The sequence below is a fragment of the Rhagoletis pomonella genome, unplaced genomic scaffold (genome assembly GCF_013731165.1).
Source record: "Rhagoletis pomonella isolate Grant_MI unplaced genomic scaffold, Rhpom_1.0 Rhpom_scaffold_00001, whole genome shotgun sequence".
NCBI lineage: Eukaryota > Metazoa > Arthropoda > Insecta > Diptera > Tephritidae > Rhagoletis > Rhagoletis pomonella.
In genome coordinates, this window is record NW_023458555.1 from 6,562,945 (window position 1) to 6,578,589 (window position 15,645).

General features: G+C 34.9%; 1 protein-coding gene across 1 annotated transcript in view; it reads right to left on the reverse strand.

Moving 5' to 3' along the window:
* LOC118737324 (glutamate [NMDA] receptor subunit 1) overlaps positions 1-15,645 on the reverse strand; it is a gene marked incomplete in the record, with an annotated part of 48,348 nt that overhangs the window by 11,015 nt on the left and 21,688 nt on the right.

Genomic DNA, 15,645 nt, shown 5'->3' on the forward strand with positions numbered 1-15,645 from the left:
GGTTGAAATGTAAATTTGTAAAACCAATGATATAAGCTTATAAATTAGTGTTTGACTTAAGCATTCCAAAAAAACATTCCAATCAAACGTGTATGCGGAAATCGTTTTTTTTTTCACGCGAGAGCTTAACATTCATTCCCACACATCTTTACAGGTGAGTCCTTTTTCTAAATTTTTATACGCAAGTACATACATACATATGTATATGCAGGGTAGTGGTGGGAAACTATCGATATCTACTATTGATGGTTTTTTTTACTATCGATAGTTTTGCAAAACTATTGAGTATTTTCACTATCGAAAATTTTCCAAATTTTAAGGCACCATAATGGTGAATGGGCATTTATATAAAGCGGCAATACTCTTAAATAAAAGAACTAGTAAGCCCGGGCAGACGTTGTCCTGCTACACACCGATCCATAGGCAGGTTACATGCATCGTAGATATTATGGGTCTTCACACCGAAGCTTGGTATTCGGTAACTCGGTGTTCGGTAACTATTATATATCATCGATCACTAAGCAAAGTCAGAAAAGTATCCGAAAATATTGTCTTTCATCTTTTCAGATGGCACTAAACAAAGCCATCATGTACCTAAATAAAAAACAGAGCTTATTAGAGTACGTCTAAAGTTTGTATGTACATTACGGTGGTCGAAAAATGTATGAGGAAAAAGCGAAGTCGGAATTTTTATGCTCGCACCTCCTAGGGTTGTTCTATACGGAAAAAATATATATAAAAACAACTTTTCGTAGAAATAGTATAGACTTCACTGCTTCTTTGCAGGAGATCCGCTACAATAATACCGATTGTTTATTTAACCTTTTTTCATAATAATTATAATTTATAGCTGCGCCAAATACCCCAAAAATGCCAGGGGGGCACCAATTTAAAAATCATTAGTATTAAAAAAATGGTTAAATAAACAATTAGGTATTATTATTGGAAGTCTCCCGAAGAGAACCAGAGTTTCCCGATCGAAAAATATTCATTTTCAAGAACTCCATACCATTTCTACAAAAAGTTTTTTTTTTCCATATAAAATACATGGAAAACTTTGAGCGTGAGCTATATACAGCAACAATGGCGTGAAACTAAAGGCCCGTCCACATACAACTTTGGCGTTGCGTTGGCGCTGGCGTCGCTTTGACAGCGGCGCGCGTAACGCCCGTGCTTGCTACAATGAGCGCTTAGCACAGAATACTTTGGTCACTAAATTAACATACTAGCGGCTGATAAATCAAAATTTTTACATCAATAATTGCATTAAAAACTATATTTCTTGCCCGCATTTGATTAAAAATTAAAATTAAATCACATAATTTTGATTATTTAGAACAGCTGACGAACGACGCGCGCGAAAAGTTGAGAGTTGGCCATCTTTCTGCGTTGTGTTGGCGTTGGCGTTGCCCAACTTTGGTTATATGGAGACTTTCATATAAATACATGTATTCATAGTCAGCTGTCGAAGCGACGCCAACGCCAACGCAACGCCAAAGTTGTATGTAAACGGGCCTTAAACGCTTTTGTCATGTGCTTGACAAAAGGCGAATAATATCAAAATATGTAGATATGTACATACTTACTTACATATCTTGTTCATACAATGCACCTGAATATATGCAAACATAGTAGACATATGTTTGTATGTGCGTACATACCTATGTAAATGTATACGCCTGCACATACATACTAATAACTATTTATTTGAAAATATACATACATATTAACCTAAGGGAAAACGCTTATGAAAACTTAACAAGCCACGGACATTTGCATTGAAAGCAGCAGGTTATGAGTATGCACTTTTGTATGATTACATACACATAAGTATGTACATAAATTGACGTTCGCCATCAAAATATGCACTTTTTTAAACTTTTGTTATATTTAAAAACTATGTACATTTCTTATAACAAATCTTATCCACATTCAGGATAAGCTAAGAGGTACAAGCTGGCGAGTAAATACATATAAACTGCTTCGGATAGGCTCATATTTTCAGAAGCACCGCAAAATAAAAACTTTCGACCTTCCGCTTCTCTGGCAGCGAAGAAGGATGCGGAGCAATTTGTGTGATCGCAGCCCAATCACAGCCCATAGCAGTCACGGAGCAGTCAACTGCCAAGAGGGACCCGCGTTATTCTGGTCCAGTTACGGTGTGGATATTGCTACCTGCTACCTTCTAAACAGATACCTATCCAGACTCGACCCCAATATCCCCAATGAGTGCCCGGCATGCGGAGACTCCCCGCAAGACACAACCATCTCTTCACATGCCAGAAATCTTTTAGCAAAAATTTGAAAGCATGATTTTTTTCATTGATTGGCATATGATTTCCCACATTTTTGCAAAAAAAAAAAATATTCGCCCTTGACGACCGAGGGGTAATTTTTTAATTTGTAGGCTTATTAAAAAATTACATTGCAGAATTTTTTTAATTTTGGTATTAGTGAAGTGAACGCCTAAATTTCGCTATTTACTTATATGAAAAAAACTGTAAAAGCCGTCAGCAAAAAAATTTTATTAAAATTTTTTGGAATTTTTCGAAGTTCTGTATCAAGTTTGAAAGTGTGATTTATAAAGTTTTTGTTAAAGCATGAACCAAACGGATTTTTAGCTTGAAAAATATTGTAAATATTAAAAACGAAACACCATTCATTCCATTTTTGACCGCCACTGTATGTATTTTCTCAACATTGCATTAAATGTCTTTGCATGTCTTGCGTGCTTGCAACGTGCATCTGATAGCGGGCGAGTACAGGCAATTACAATTAACTCAGTTACATCGAAAGTATAATCTTCAGAAACTTGAAAGCATATGTTTTTTTCCAACACAAGTGCATCTGTCTTGAAATAATTTGCAGCAGCAGTATCGCATTGCAAGTCAAGCAGCACGGCTGGTTGCCATTGTTAGGCAATAAATTAAAATATCGGCGGCAAGTCGTTACCACGTCCATATATATACGCATTTACATAGATATATGCATGTATGTACAGTACTGGACATGTCTATAGCACCCCCATTTCAAAGTGATATTGTCGGCCACTTATGTTTAATTATTTATTTTTAAGAGCTTTCAAGTAAAATACAGTTTATTCTCTAATAAAAATCTTATATAAACCCAAGATTAAAGCTTTTTAAAAGACTACGAAGAAATTCAACAAATTTTCATCCAAATTTGGCTGCTTGAAACTTGCACATTAGCAGACTAAAATTGAATGTGCTGAACACAGTTTTATTTAGGTGAAAATTTGTTGCATTTTTTGTAGTTTTCTACAAAATTTTAAACTTGGGTTTATATGGGTTTTGTTAGAGAATGAACTGTATTTGAATTGAAAGTTCCTAAAAATAAATAAAAAAAGTAAGTGCGCCTGGGCCACACTGTAGAAGTGAAACTTACGTTACATATATATCTATACATACACACATCTGCTTTTGCTTAAGGTTATATTTTTTCGCTTTTTTTCTATCAATGTAGATCCCAACCTCTACCACTGTTCGTTTTAATAACATTCATGTTATTCTGTTTTTCCATTATCTTCATTTTTATCATTATACTCAATCGATAACAAAATCGATTATGACGTCCATCAAAATACCGATACCAAAATCGATGTCAAATTCGATAAAAATTTCAATAGCAACATCGATAATACCATTGGTAGCTAAATCGATTAGAAAATCGATAAAAATATCGATAACAAAATCGATAATTATCGATAACAAAATCGATTTATATCGATAACAAAATCGATTTATATCGATAACAAAATCGATAAATATCGATAACAAATTCGATAAATATCGATAACAAAATCGATAAATATCGGTAACAAATTCGGTAAATATAGAACAAGATCGATAAATATCGATAACAAAATCGGATAAATATCGATATTCAAATCGATAACAAAGTTGATGACTATCGCTAACAAAGTCGATAAATATCGATAACAAAATCGATGAATATCGATAACAAAACCGATAAAAATATCGATTATTTTATCGGTAGGCCTCGAGAATACCGAAAGTCTCTAAAATCCAAAAATAGTTCCCAGATTGAGTCTCTGTGTCTCTCTCTATATCCTCTCCTCTTTAATTACCTCTATTTTAATCTTTGTTCCCCTATCTTCATCTTTGCATTTATCGGTATCCTCATCCTCCTCTTTGTCTTTACTTTTATGTTCATCATTTTTTTCAGCTACATATTCCCCTTCACATTTGTTCTTATATACATATATAAGTAAAGTGTTTAGATTTACCTTGGTCTTAATTTTTGCCTTTATCTTTACGCATCTTTGTTTTTGTTGTTATTTTTACCTTTGCCTTTATCCTTTTTTTCATTTATGTTTGTACTCACCTTTACTTTCATTCTTGTATTGGTCCTTTTCTAAGTGTTATTCTTTAACCTTTTGTTAGCAAATTTTTGTTAAATTTATAGATAAGAAGCACTTGTTTCAGCCCCAACCATTTCCGTTGCACCATTTCCGTTGCATCATTTCTGTTGCATCATTTCCGTTGCATATACACAAGAAGTACTTGTTTCAGCCCAAATCATTTCCGTTGCACCATTTCCGTTGCATCACTTCCGTTGCATTATTTCCGTCCCAACCAGATCCGTGTGCAATTTCCGCTGAATTTGTCAATTTACTCCCAACCAACCAACCGCCGCTAAAGAAGTTTCACTTCAATAAATAAACATGAGTGGGAAACAATATCACTTTGAAAGGGGGAGTGCTATTGTATTGGCCAATACTGTACTATGTATGTATTAGTGCATACATATCACACTATAGTGGGAGACGCAATCCTCTTCGGCTGCTTCGCTGGCGCTGGCGCTAAAATCGTTTCGCGGGCTGCTTTCTAATCGGTGCTCACGAAATTTCACATCATTGTTGTTGCTTGCAGCGCACATCATGGCGTATGAGTACTCTCAGCTTCAGTGCACACTGGCTGCAATTGATTCTAATTAAAGCAAATATTCATGTCAGCAGCGGAGCGCATACGGCGTGCACATGCACACACATGCGAATTTCCATGAATTATTTAATTGCCATTACTGATGCTGCTGCTGCTGTTTTTGTTGTTGGTGTCGTGTTGGCGCATAACTTTGCGTAATTTGTATGAATCAATTTGTTTTGTTAATGATCGGCGAGATTCTGTGCCTATATTTAGTTTTAAATAAGTTTCCAATTAAAATCGAGAACCGCACTGGATATTGCTTAATTTCTATGGTTTTAATTCAATAGCAATTTTCCTCGTGTAAATCCGCAAATCCGAAGAAATAGGAAAATTATGTTTTTAATACTGGAATTCGTTCGAGGTTATTCAAACGGTTTTAGTTGCGGGATTGCGGTGTTTTAAATATGGACCTTTATGGTTATTAGAAAAGTAAACTTCGTGGTAACAAAATTTAAAAAATTTCTTATGGAATAAAATGCGAAAGACCGTTCGCAAACCTAATTCAAAAAATAAACGCCAGCTTTCATAAATTTGTTATATAAGAAAACCGAAAATATCGGTAGCAAAAAAATTAAATAAAAATCGATTTCATTTTCTAGCTGCGTTAAACTTGTATTTCGAGCTGCAAAATTTTGAAATTGTAGTAAAATTTTGTTTAATTTTTATACTTAAACACTAACATATTCTGTAAATTACACCATCTGCTAAGAAAGTAGCCCGTTTTAAAGTATTACAAAACTTAGAAAAAGAAAATAATTAAAGCCAAGTAATTAAAAAAATTAAAAATTTAAAGCCATTTTCATGTAAATAATATATGTACATTCTGCATATGAACCATATCTGACCGGAAATACGGATTTTTCAAATATCTTGACGCCTGCGCCACCTAGCGGATTAATTCGTCTTTCATATTGCATTGTCATAGGGTTCTGAGCTAAAGCAGGGATCACACAGGGATTTATACAGTTTTACAAATTTGTACATTTTCACGTTTGCAGAGTGGTGGTGTTTGGAAATATTTTATTCAGCTGCACTCATTCTAGCTAAACATTTCTAGACAACACCACTCTGTGACTGCCAAAATTTAAAAATCTGTACAGATCTAGAAATGGTGGGATCACTGCTTTAATTTGAAGTTTCAAGTCTCTAGCTCATCGGGAAGTTGGTTAAAAATTTAGTGTAAAAATTAAATCTAATAAAAGCTTGTAAATCAAAGCCCCTTTTCTAAAACTTTTGCATCAATTATTTCCAAATCAACGAAGCGAAACTTCGCGAATATCATCAACAGTTTATAAATGTAGCCAAAACCGCTTATTTTATACAATACTTATGCTTCCTGTAGCTCCACGTAACCCACATCAAATGCCAACTAAAAAATTAACTGGCTCGAAAACCATCGCCACACAAATATATGCATACATATTTATGTAATGTAAGCATTTAAATACATGTGCAAAAATAACATACATACGTACATAAAAATCGTTAGTATAGTAACTATTGGATAAAATTCTTTCACAATAATACGCCGGCGGCATCAAGTATTCGCAAAGAAACACCCAACTTGTCATTTATATATATTCAATTATGCAAACAAAACCCCTTTTCATTCAACACCACCTGCCTCGCCATTCATTCCCCACCGCCAATATCTATCCCTTCAAAGCCTTCAACACTTCTCCTCAATCGTCGTTGGCTTGGGCCAACCTTTGAACATTTTCCCAGCACTGGCCTGTAAGCATTCTCATTTTTGCTTTGTTTCCGTTACATATACCGTTCATCTCATGCTCCTACGCCACCTTTCTATTCTTCAGCATAGAGCTATGCTGATTGTTTTCTGTCGTCTGCAGTTATTTTAAGGACTACACTCTCGGCGATTGGGGGCGGAGACATAAAACATTTAAGCATCGAATATACCTATAATTTCGTTCGTTGCCTTTGTTGTGCGCTGCGGTGATTCTGAGTAGTATTTACACTGACTGCCGTTGATTCTAAGCTAAATATTTGATTTATAAAGTTGTTGAATACTTTTTGTTTTGATACTTAATGTACCTCTTACTTAAAGAATAATCGATTTTTAATTAGTTTTGGAAGAATATTTAAAACATTAGCTGGTTAAAAAGAAATTGTGCATTTAAGCAGCTAAGTATTTTAGTTATGAGTATTTAGTTAGAGCGCAAATAAATACAAAAATGCGATTTTTGTACAATTCGTTTTAAAAACAAGAATGATGCATAAAAAATCAACTGAATAGAAATGCATCGCTTAACAAAGAAAAAGTTCGGCTGTGTCATTACGATAAGTCCCTGGTTCTTCAAGCTCAGCATACCAGCAGCTTTCCTATCATAAGTACCTTGGTAGATAAATTCCTATTATTATAAGAGGTTAGGTTTTCAATTCTTCTTCTTATTTGGCCCTACAACCGTTTGTCGGTTTCGGCCCGATAACAAAAAAGCTTTTCCAATTGCCTCTCTCGGGTAGCTCGACTTTTTTCAAGTGAATGCAAATTCTAACTTGGTCTCTAATCTAGGGTACTTCCAAGAAATTTTACTCCACCAGAGTATTCAAACATTGCCGATCCAAGGTTGCCCTTATACTTACTTTATTGTATACTTACTAGGTTAGAAGATGAAAAGGGTTGCTACCTCTTAAAAAATCTATTTAAGTACTTTAATCAATTATTGCAATACGGGTATCAATGGAAACACTTTGTATTTAAAAGGTTTCATTTCTGAAGTAAATGTAGGAGGGTTTCTACCTGCTTAAAAAGTCAATTTTAACTTGATTTTGGGAAATTAGGAAGGTTGTAGGATGCAAATATTTTGAAGAGGGTTGCCACATGTTTGCAAAGTCGAATTCAATTTAATTATATGTATACAAATTAAAGTCTCACACGAAGCAGTGTTAAGAAATCTTTAGTTTATCCATTTAGAATTTCGTTGAGGTGTTAGAATAGGGTTGCCACCTATTTAAAAATTAAATTCAAGCCAAATTATTTAATGCATTATTACAATATGGGTTTCTTCTATCAATAGAGATGGCTTTGAAAAGGCTTTATTTCTCAACTACATGCAGGAGGGTTGTCGTCACCTGTTTGAAACATCAAATTCAATTTGCATTAACGGAATTAGGTTATCGAAGTTGTCAGACGAAAGAGCTTTGACGAGGGTTAAAAAAGAAAACTGAGTTTATGTAAATAAATTAAACCTAATGTAAGAAGCATAAATTTCACGCCATCAGTGAAGCGGTTGAAGGCAAGCTATTATGTATATACATAAAATATTTACTTCTAACAGCGTGGTCGCCCATCGGAAGCCACCGACAAACTATCAAGCGTACTTACTACCTACCTACATACGTATGTAGATGTGTGTGTATGTACAATATTTATAAGAAATTGTAAGTGGATTTGGGAGTGCCAGAACTTTACCCAGCATCATCCCATTTTAAAACCAAAGAGTATGTGAGTATGTGTTTTCGTCTGTGTATGTGTGAGTATAAGTACGGTGACCATATTTATGAGAGCCGAATACGGGACAAAAAATAATTTTGGAAATTTTTTCCACACTGTTTTCCCTGAAACAGTATCCTTATAGAAACATCACAAATTGGTAGGATAATTTTCTCGAGATTTTTACCCCGTAAAATTTGTTAAAAAAATTCGTTAAATTTTAGTATAACAAAGTGCACTTTAAGTCGGTAAGGTTTACCACTAATTTTTAGCAATTTTTTTTTTTTTTGTTGACGGTGTTACGCATTTTTTTCATATAAAGTAAGTATGTATGTTCGACCTTTTTTTTGAAAAAAAAGCAAATGAGCAGCACTTTCCACTCGCACTTTATTATACTAAATTTTAATGAGTTACAAAACTGCAAACCAAATTTTTTTCTAAAGATTCTAATTAAAAAGTTTGAAATTTTGGCGAAATATTGTAGAATTAATTTTTATAGTTTTCGCACAAAGTTGGAAGTTTGGTATTATATGGTTTTTGTTACTAAAAGAGCTTTACTTTCATAAAATAAATAATAAACTGAGGAAAAATAGCCAAACTTACTAATATGTCGAGTCCTAATTTCTATTTTGGCCGCTGTATGTATTCCTCGATTCGAATTACAGGCATTCAGATTAGAAAATAATAACTGTTTATAAAGAAAATTACAATCATATACCAACATCACTTAAAACTCGTTCATAGGCATGCCATTTTAATGAGCTGTTAAGGCGTCGGAACACCGAATACGGGACAAATACAGGGCATTAAAAGAAATACAGAACATTTGGCGTCCCGTATAAAATAAATAAATTACCAGGACAATGGGTCAAAAAAGAGGACTGTCCCGTATAATACCGGACGGATGGTCACCGTAAGTATAAGTGAGAAGCTGACAATTGAAAATCGCAGTTCCTCGTGGGTATAGAAAAAAGTTTTGGGTGTGTTTCACTGTTGGATAAAAACTGGACTTGATTAAACTATACATACATACATACATAAATACATATGAATGTAGTCTCAATGGTAAGGAATTCTCGCAACATATATCTAACAACACAAATTCTGATTATTGCGTTTGAAAAGCTAATTGCGTTTTCTTGCATTATTTTGTTGGTAAACAGAAATTGTATTGTATTTTTCACGTAGCGTTGACATAATTTTTCTCTAGTGCATAATTCATTGTCTGCATGTACATATGTATGTACATATGTATGTACATATGTATGTATCTATGCTAGCAATAAGCATCCTGCGTGCTACTTTTTAATTTATTACATCTCAGCATATTTTACAACAAATAAAATACGTTCACTTTTCGCTGGTATACACACTTCTCACTTGCATTTTATTAATATTTTCCTAAATTTTTTGTATTCAGCGCAACTTTGTTGTCTCCATCACTAAGTTTTCACTAAGTTTTTTTCTTTTTCAACATTTTTGTATATACACACGCCCACTAATCACACCCACACCTAGCAACAACAACAACAATTGCAAGATACAAATTTTCAATCGCACCTCTCGCAGCTACTAAACACGCCTTCATCCGTTCACGCGTATGCGCCACCAACTTCGCTATGCCACTGAAGTCAAATCCTGTATGCAAGCATGCATGAGGCGTCCTTAATCCATTAACTTCCTGAAAAAGCTTTAATAGCTTTTTTCTAAGGCAGCTTACAAAGCTTGCCAAGCTTCTTTAGTGCTTTCTGCTAAGTACACGTTTACATATGTATGTATCTATGTATTTAGATTCTCCATTTTGTCTCCTCTCTGCAATCATCAAACTTTTGTGTTTTAGTTTACTTTCGCTTTTATCGACAGTTTTTGTTTTGTTTTGCTTCATCAGCTGTTCCTTGCCGCCTTATCGCTTATCAGTCGACCGTTGATCAGCTGATTATTGTTCGTGTTCTAGTGGTCGGTTGACCGACATGTGCTCCTCCACAGGCTGATAAGTGTTTGTATCTATGAATAGATACAGCGGCTGTTTATGTTTATTTCGCTTATTGTTTACTTTTTACCGGTAGCATTGGAGCTTTTTGCGACGTTTATACATATGTACATGTATGTGTGGGCAGTGTTTGTATGCCATATACATATGTAAGTATGTATGTATGTGCATATGAATGTAGGTGGTATATACATACATACATATGTAAGTCGTCTATATGGCATAAAAAAAAGTACTATGCACAAATCTTGGTCATTTTGTATAGCTATTTTTTTTGCTGAGGCTGCTGATGTACATACATACTAGACATCTGCTTGAATGCCAAAAAATGGCACAAAAATTTCGGCTTCAAATTCATTCAATTCATTCAAATGAATTGCAGATCGGATGGTTTGAATGAACATTGTATGAAGGGAGCGGTATAATGTCTCAGTTCGCTCATAAAATATATGAATGCAGTGGGTCATTCGAGTGATCGAAATCATTGCAAAGTAAGTTGACGTGCATCAGCTAGTCCTCTTTCTTCATCAATTGTTCTGGTAATTTATTTATTTCATACGGCACGCCAAATGTTCTGTATTTATTTTAATGGCCCGTATTCGGTATTGTAGCGCCTTAAAGCCCATTAAAATGGCATGGCTGTGAACTAGTTTTTATTAGTTCACTGGTATTTGGCTTTTCAAAGGTTTTTGTTTTAAACGCATTTTCCGTTGAATATTCTGTGTGAAGTAAAGCATATTGCACCGGTAGCGGATGATTTTACTTTGACGAGAATTTCGACTTTGAATTGTAATTTTTGTTTACATTTCAGCCTAAAATTTTAAACTTTGTTAACGTACATATTTATATGGATTCCAAAACCAACAACAAAATATACACAGCTTGCCTTTTTCTCTCGGGTACTTACCTGTCCAATGTGCCGCGTTGTGGAGGCAATTGTCAAATTTTGTGAAGAGAAAAGATATTCTTTAGGCCAAACTACGCCAAAGAATTTTTTGTTAATTGTATGAGGGATTGTATCTTCAACATGAGAAACTTCTAATAAGAAGGCTACCATGAGAATCTTGTAAAAGTAAAGAAGTTCTCAAAGATGCTATTCACTGCATTGCGCTTGGCCGAAATTCGGGTCTGAAAAATAATCCGCATGTCGAAGTTGTCAAGGAATGTTGTAGCAATTTTTTGGGGTAAAAATCCCGAGCACAAACCAAAAAAGTTATGGAAAAATATTCTACAAATGTGTGATGCTACAACTGGATATTTATGTGCTGTTTTCACAAAACATCGAAAAATATATGCTAAATAAAGATGCTGTTTCAGGGCTAATATATCTAGGATCATTGAAGTTGAAAAGTTTTAAAATGCTCTAGTTTTTGTGGAAAAAATTGCAAAAATTATTTTTTATCCCGTATTCGGCTGCCATAAATCTGTCTGGTCATCGTAAATACGTATATGTATGTATGTATGTACATCCATAGAAGTGTTCCAAATAGCCAGTGCATTATATCTGTGTTCATATGGAAAAGTAGCTTATGTCGAAAGGCTGGCTTTAGTATAAATCGGCATTCACAGCATACGATTGCGAATGACTCACTGGCGGTGAGCCGTTGAACAACTTTTAGAAAATAAACGTGCAAGAAATAGTTCCGATACTAGCAAGTCAATATTCTTATTAAGTCTCATCAAAAAATTCCTTGTCGTTTAAAGAATAAAAGGAATGCCGCATTATACTAAAGCCAACCCTTCGACATAAGCTACTTTTCCATATGAACACAGATATACATATGTATATAATATTGTATGTTCAAACATCTCTGAACATTTATGCATACATACATACATACATATATGCCTGGGCAATAAACATTTGTAATCTTTGGAATATATAAAGGAAATACAAAAAAAGTGCACTTGTACCAGTCCACTAATTCAGACTTAGGCAATAGATGCAACTGCCACATAAGCCGCAGTGCAATAACAATACAAGCTTTTATACTATATGCAATAGAAATATATGTATGTAAATACATACACTTACATACGTTGTAGTGCATCATAAGATTGCGTATTTACTGATAAAATTATAAATATACACATAAATTGCAGCGCATACGGAAAACATTAAAATGTCAATGCTGCAAAGCAACCCTTATGGTGCTAGAAATAAAAAATATGTACATTGCTTATCAATATTCTTAACATGTAAATATGTAGTAGATGCACACAACCAAAATATCGCAAGAACCAATGCACTGGTTTCTTATTTTATCTTTTGTAAATATCCATATGTACATACACATACACACATATATGTAATATACAATTATAGTTAGGCAACATAAAGTAAGAAAATTGCATATAAAGAAGAAATATTTAATAAATATTCAGATTAGAACAGAGTCTCAACTAACCATTACTTCTCCGCTTCTCATTTTCTTTTAATTTTATTTTTATTTTTATGCTTTGATTCTAAAATTGAGGCAAACGATGGGAAAATTTCGTATTTGTTTCTTAAAATGTCACACTCTTTTAAGGCAAAAAAAGGCACATTCTTTACCCTTTGAAGCTTTGCCAGCGACATGGTTGCCCTGAAAATCAGATGGCTGCTTAAGACGCCAATTTTATGAAATGCTCGAGATAGACAAGGACAAGAAGGCAAAAACATGCCCTCTTACAGGGTTGAGCGTAACACAAAGCACATTTTGCATCGTGGTAGTGCAATTTATATTGGAAGAAACGTGCGTGTGTGTATGTATGTATAAAAGATCTGTTGTAATACAACGCGTTTTCTTCTGTACTGGATTAAAACCAGCATCAAGCTGAATAAAAAGTGGGCTTACTTTTGATTTAAGTCCAAAAATTGGCTGAACTAAGTTAAGCTGTCAGCCGCTGTGGTGTAGTGGTAAGCAGTGCGCGCGCTTCCACTCCACAGCAGCTGGGTTCAAGCCCTGGTCAAAGCAACATCCCAAAAAAAAATATAGAAAAAAGGTTTTTTCTTAACAGCGGTCGCAAAGGCTACGCAAATTTAATGCTTGGAAGAGCACTAAGGTCAACGGTTTTTATTTCGCTTTCGAAAAGGCAATAATATTATTTGACTTTATTTCACACCAGTATGCGAAATTGTGTAAATTTATGTTATTTCTGTCGATTTTGTTACCTGTCACCGAGCAATCTATTCCCCAAACCTCAGCCTACAGCTCCCTGACTACTATATTGTCTTCCATGCTAAATTAATAGCCATAAAAGATGCCACCAACTGATTCATAAGTGCTTCAACCTCTTCAAAGTCATTACCATTTATCATAAGCACTACGCTAAGTTAACTTTGCGTCTTGATTCAGGCGTCCCCCTAATTTTACTAAACGCTTTACGTCGTCGTAAGTGCAGGGACGAGCAAGTTGTGGAGAGTTTCAAGCACTTTTTCTTCCCGCGTTTGGCTGATATCGACTCTCTGGACATCTGCTACCTTCAGCGCTGCTGGCTGTTTAGACTGATTTCACTAATATATATATACTAACCGTTCTTAGTTCTCTAGTAAATTAGTTCCCTAGTACCTAATTAGGCTTAGCCTTTTTAAAACTATTAATTTTGCTGAATTCGCAATAGATCGCAAATGAAAACCAATCTAAAAAAAAGACGAATGGTATATCGGAAATCAGCATTCTAAGTATAACCCAAAAATATCCATAAATAATTTTGTTCACCTAGATTTTTCTGCACGGTACACTGTGCCGCTTCTACATATCAAATCCCTCACAGCCTAACCTAAACTAGAGCCATTTCATAAGTTAATTACCTATAGGAATTCAAAAACGAATTACATAGTCTACTTACAAACACACATATGTATATATTTACTCACACCTATATATGCTTATTCCTTCTTTTTTTGTTTGCATGCTATATCGCAAGTACGTGCGAAAACTCAATGAAATGGCTGATGGTTATGCTATGCCACATAGACCACAACAAAACCACGCAACAAACCACACTTTAGGTAATTTTCGTAAATAAACAATAACCATAAATATTCCATGAAATCAAAAGGAAACTCTCAAAAATCAGAGAGGAAGCACAATAAAACTTGACCGCAAGCTCGGGGCTGAGCAGTTGTGAGTAAATTTTCGGAGCCCCAAAAAATCTACCATATCAACAATACTAATAGCTAAACTAAAGGAATCTCTAAGTATTGAAGTGAAAATACTTGAAAGAGTAAGAGTGACGTATGTATGTATGTATGTATGCGCGAAGTCAGCTGGAGTGTGCTGCAAAAGCTTTCACTCTCCCGCTCAAATGCAGCCTACAAGGACTGAGTGCCAACTGCAGGCACTCACTTACCTTTTATAGGTCAATATGTTTTTAAGTATAATCCTCTGAAGTTGATCTAAGTATATAGAATACTTTAGTGGGAAATGGGGCGAGAACAATCAGGAAGTCAACATCAGACAATAGTGCTCCTGAACCCTATGCTTTCTCGCACTTTTCGAGTGTAGCGCAACGCAATTGCACTCAACAATCACTCGCTTGGCGCATTTTTCCGAACTTTTCCAGCGACTTTAGCTTTCGCTCGCAACTATTCGCCGCTAAGATGATGGCTCATTTTCATTTCATTTCGAGTCGGAAACGGACGCGTTTGTTGTCTGTTAGCGAGCCGCACTCGCACACACACACACACACACAGGCACACACCTACTACCGGGACACCTAAAGTGGGTGCGCGCGCGAGTGGGTCATTTCGATGTTTGGCGTTTAGACGTAGTAGCAAAGCGATTTTTTCTTTCGTTTAAATAATACAATTAAAAATAATTTTTCGCATCATTTTTTGGCTTGCTTTTGATGAGTGTGTGCGTCGATTATTAGCTGCAGCGCGTAATTTCGCTGATCGAAGATTTGTTTATGTTAACGCGCAACGAAAATCGAAAGGAATATTTTTTGTGTGTGGGAAAGCGTGTGGAGTAGCGCATAATTTAATACACCTGGTAATTTTTGGTTTGGTTTTTATGTTTGCAATATCATTTGCGGATGGCGAGTGTGTGGGAAGTTATGTGGTTTTTAGTTGGAGAACAAGTAGATATATACATTTTTTTAAATATTTAAATTTTTGCAGAAAAATGTGATAATCATAAGCAAACAAGGCAATATGGTTTTTTTTAGCCGTTCGGGGAGTTGCCCTGCTGGATGCAGATGTGAAGTGCTTTAAGTGATGTATACATACCGCTTTAGTATTTTGATTTTTTTTT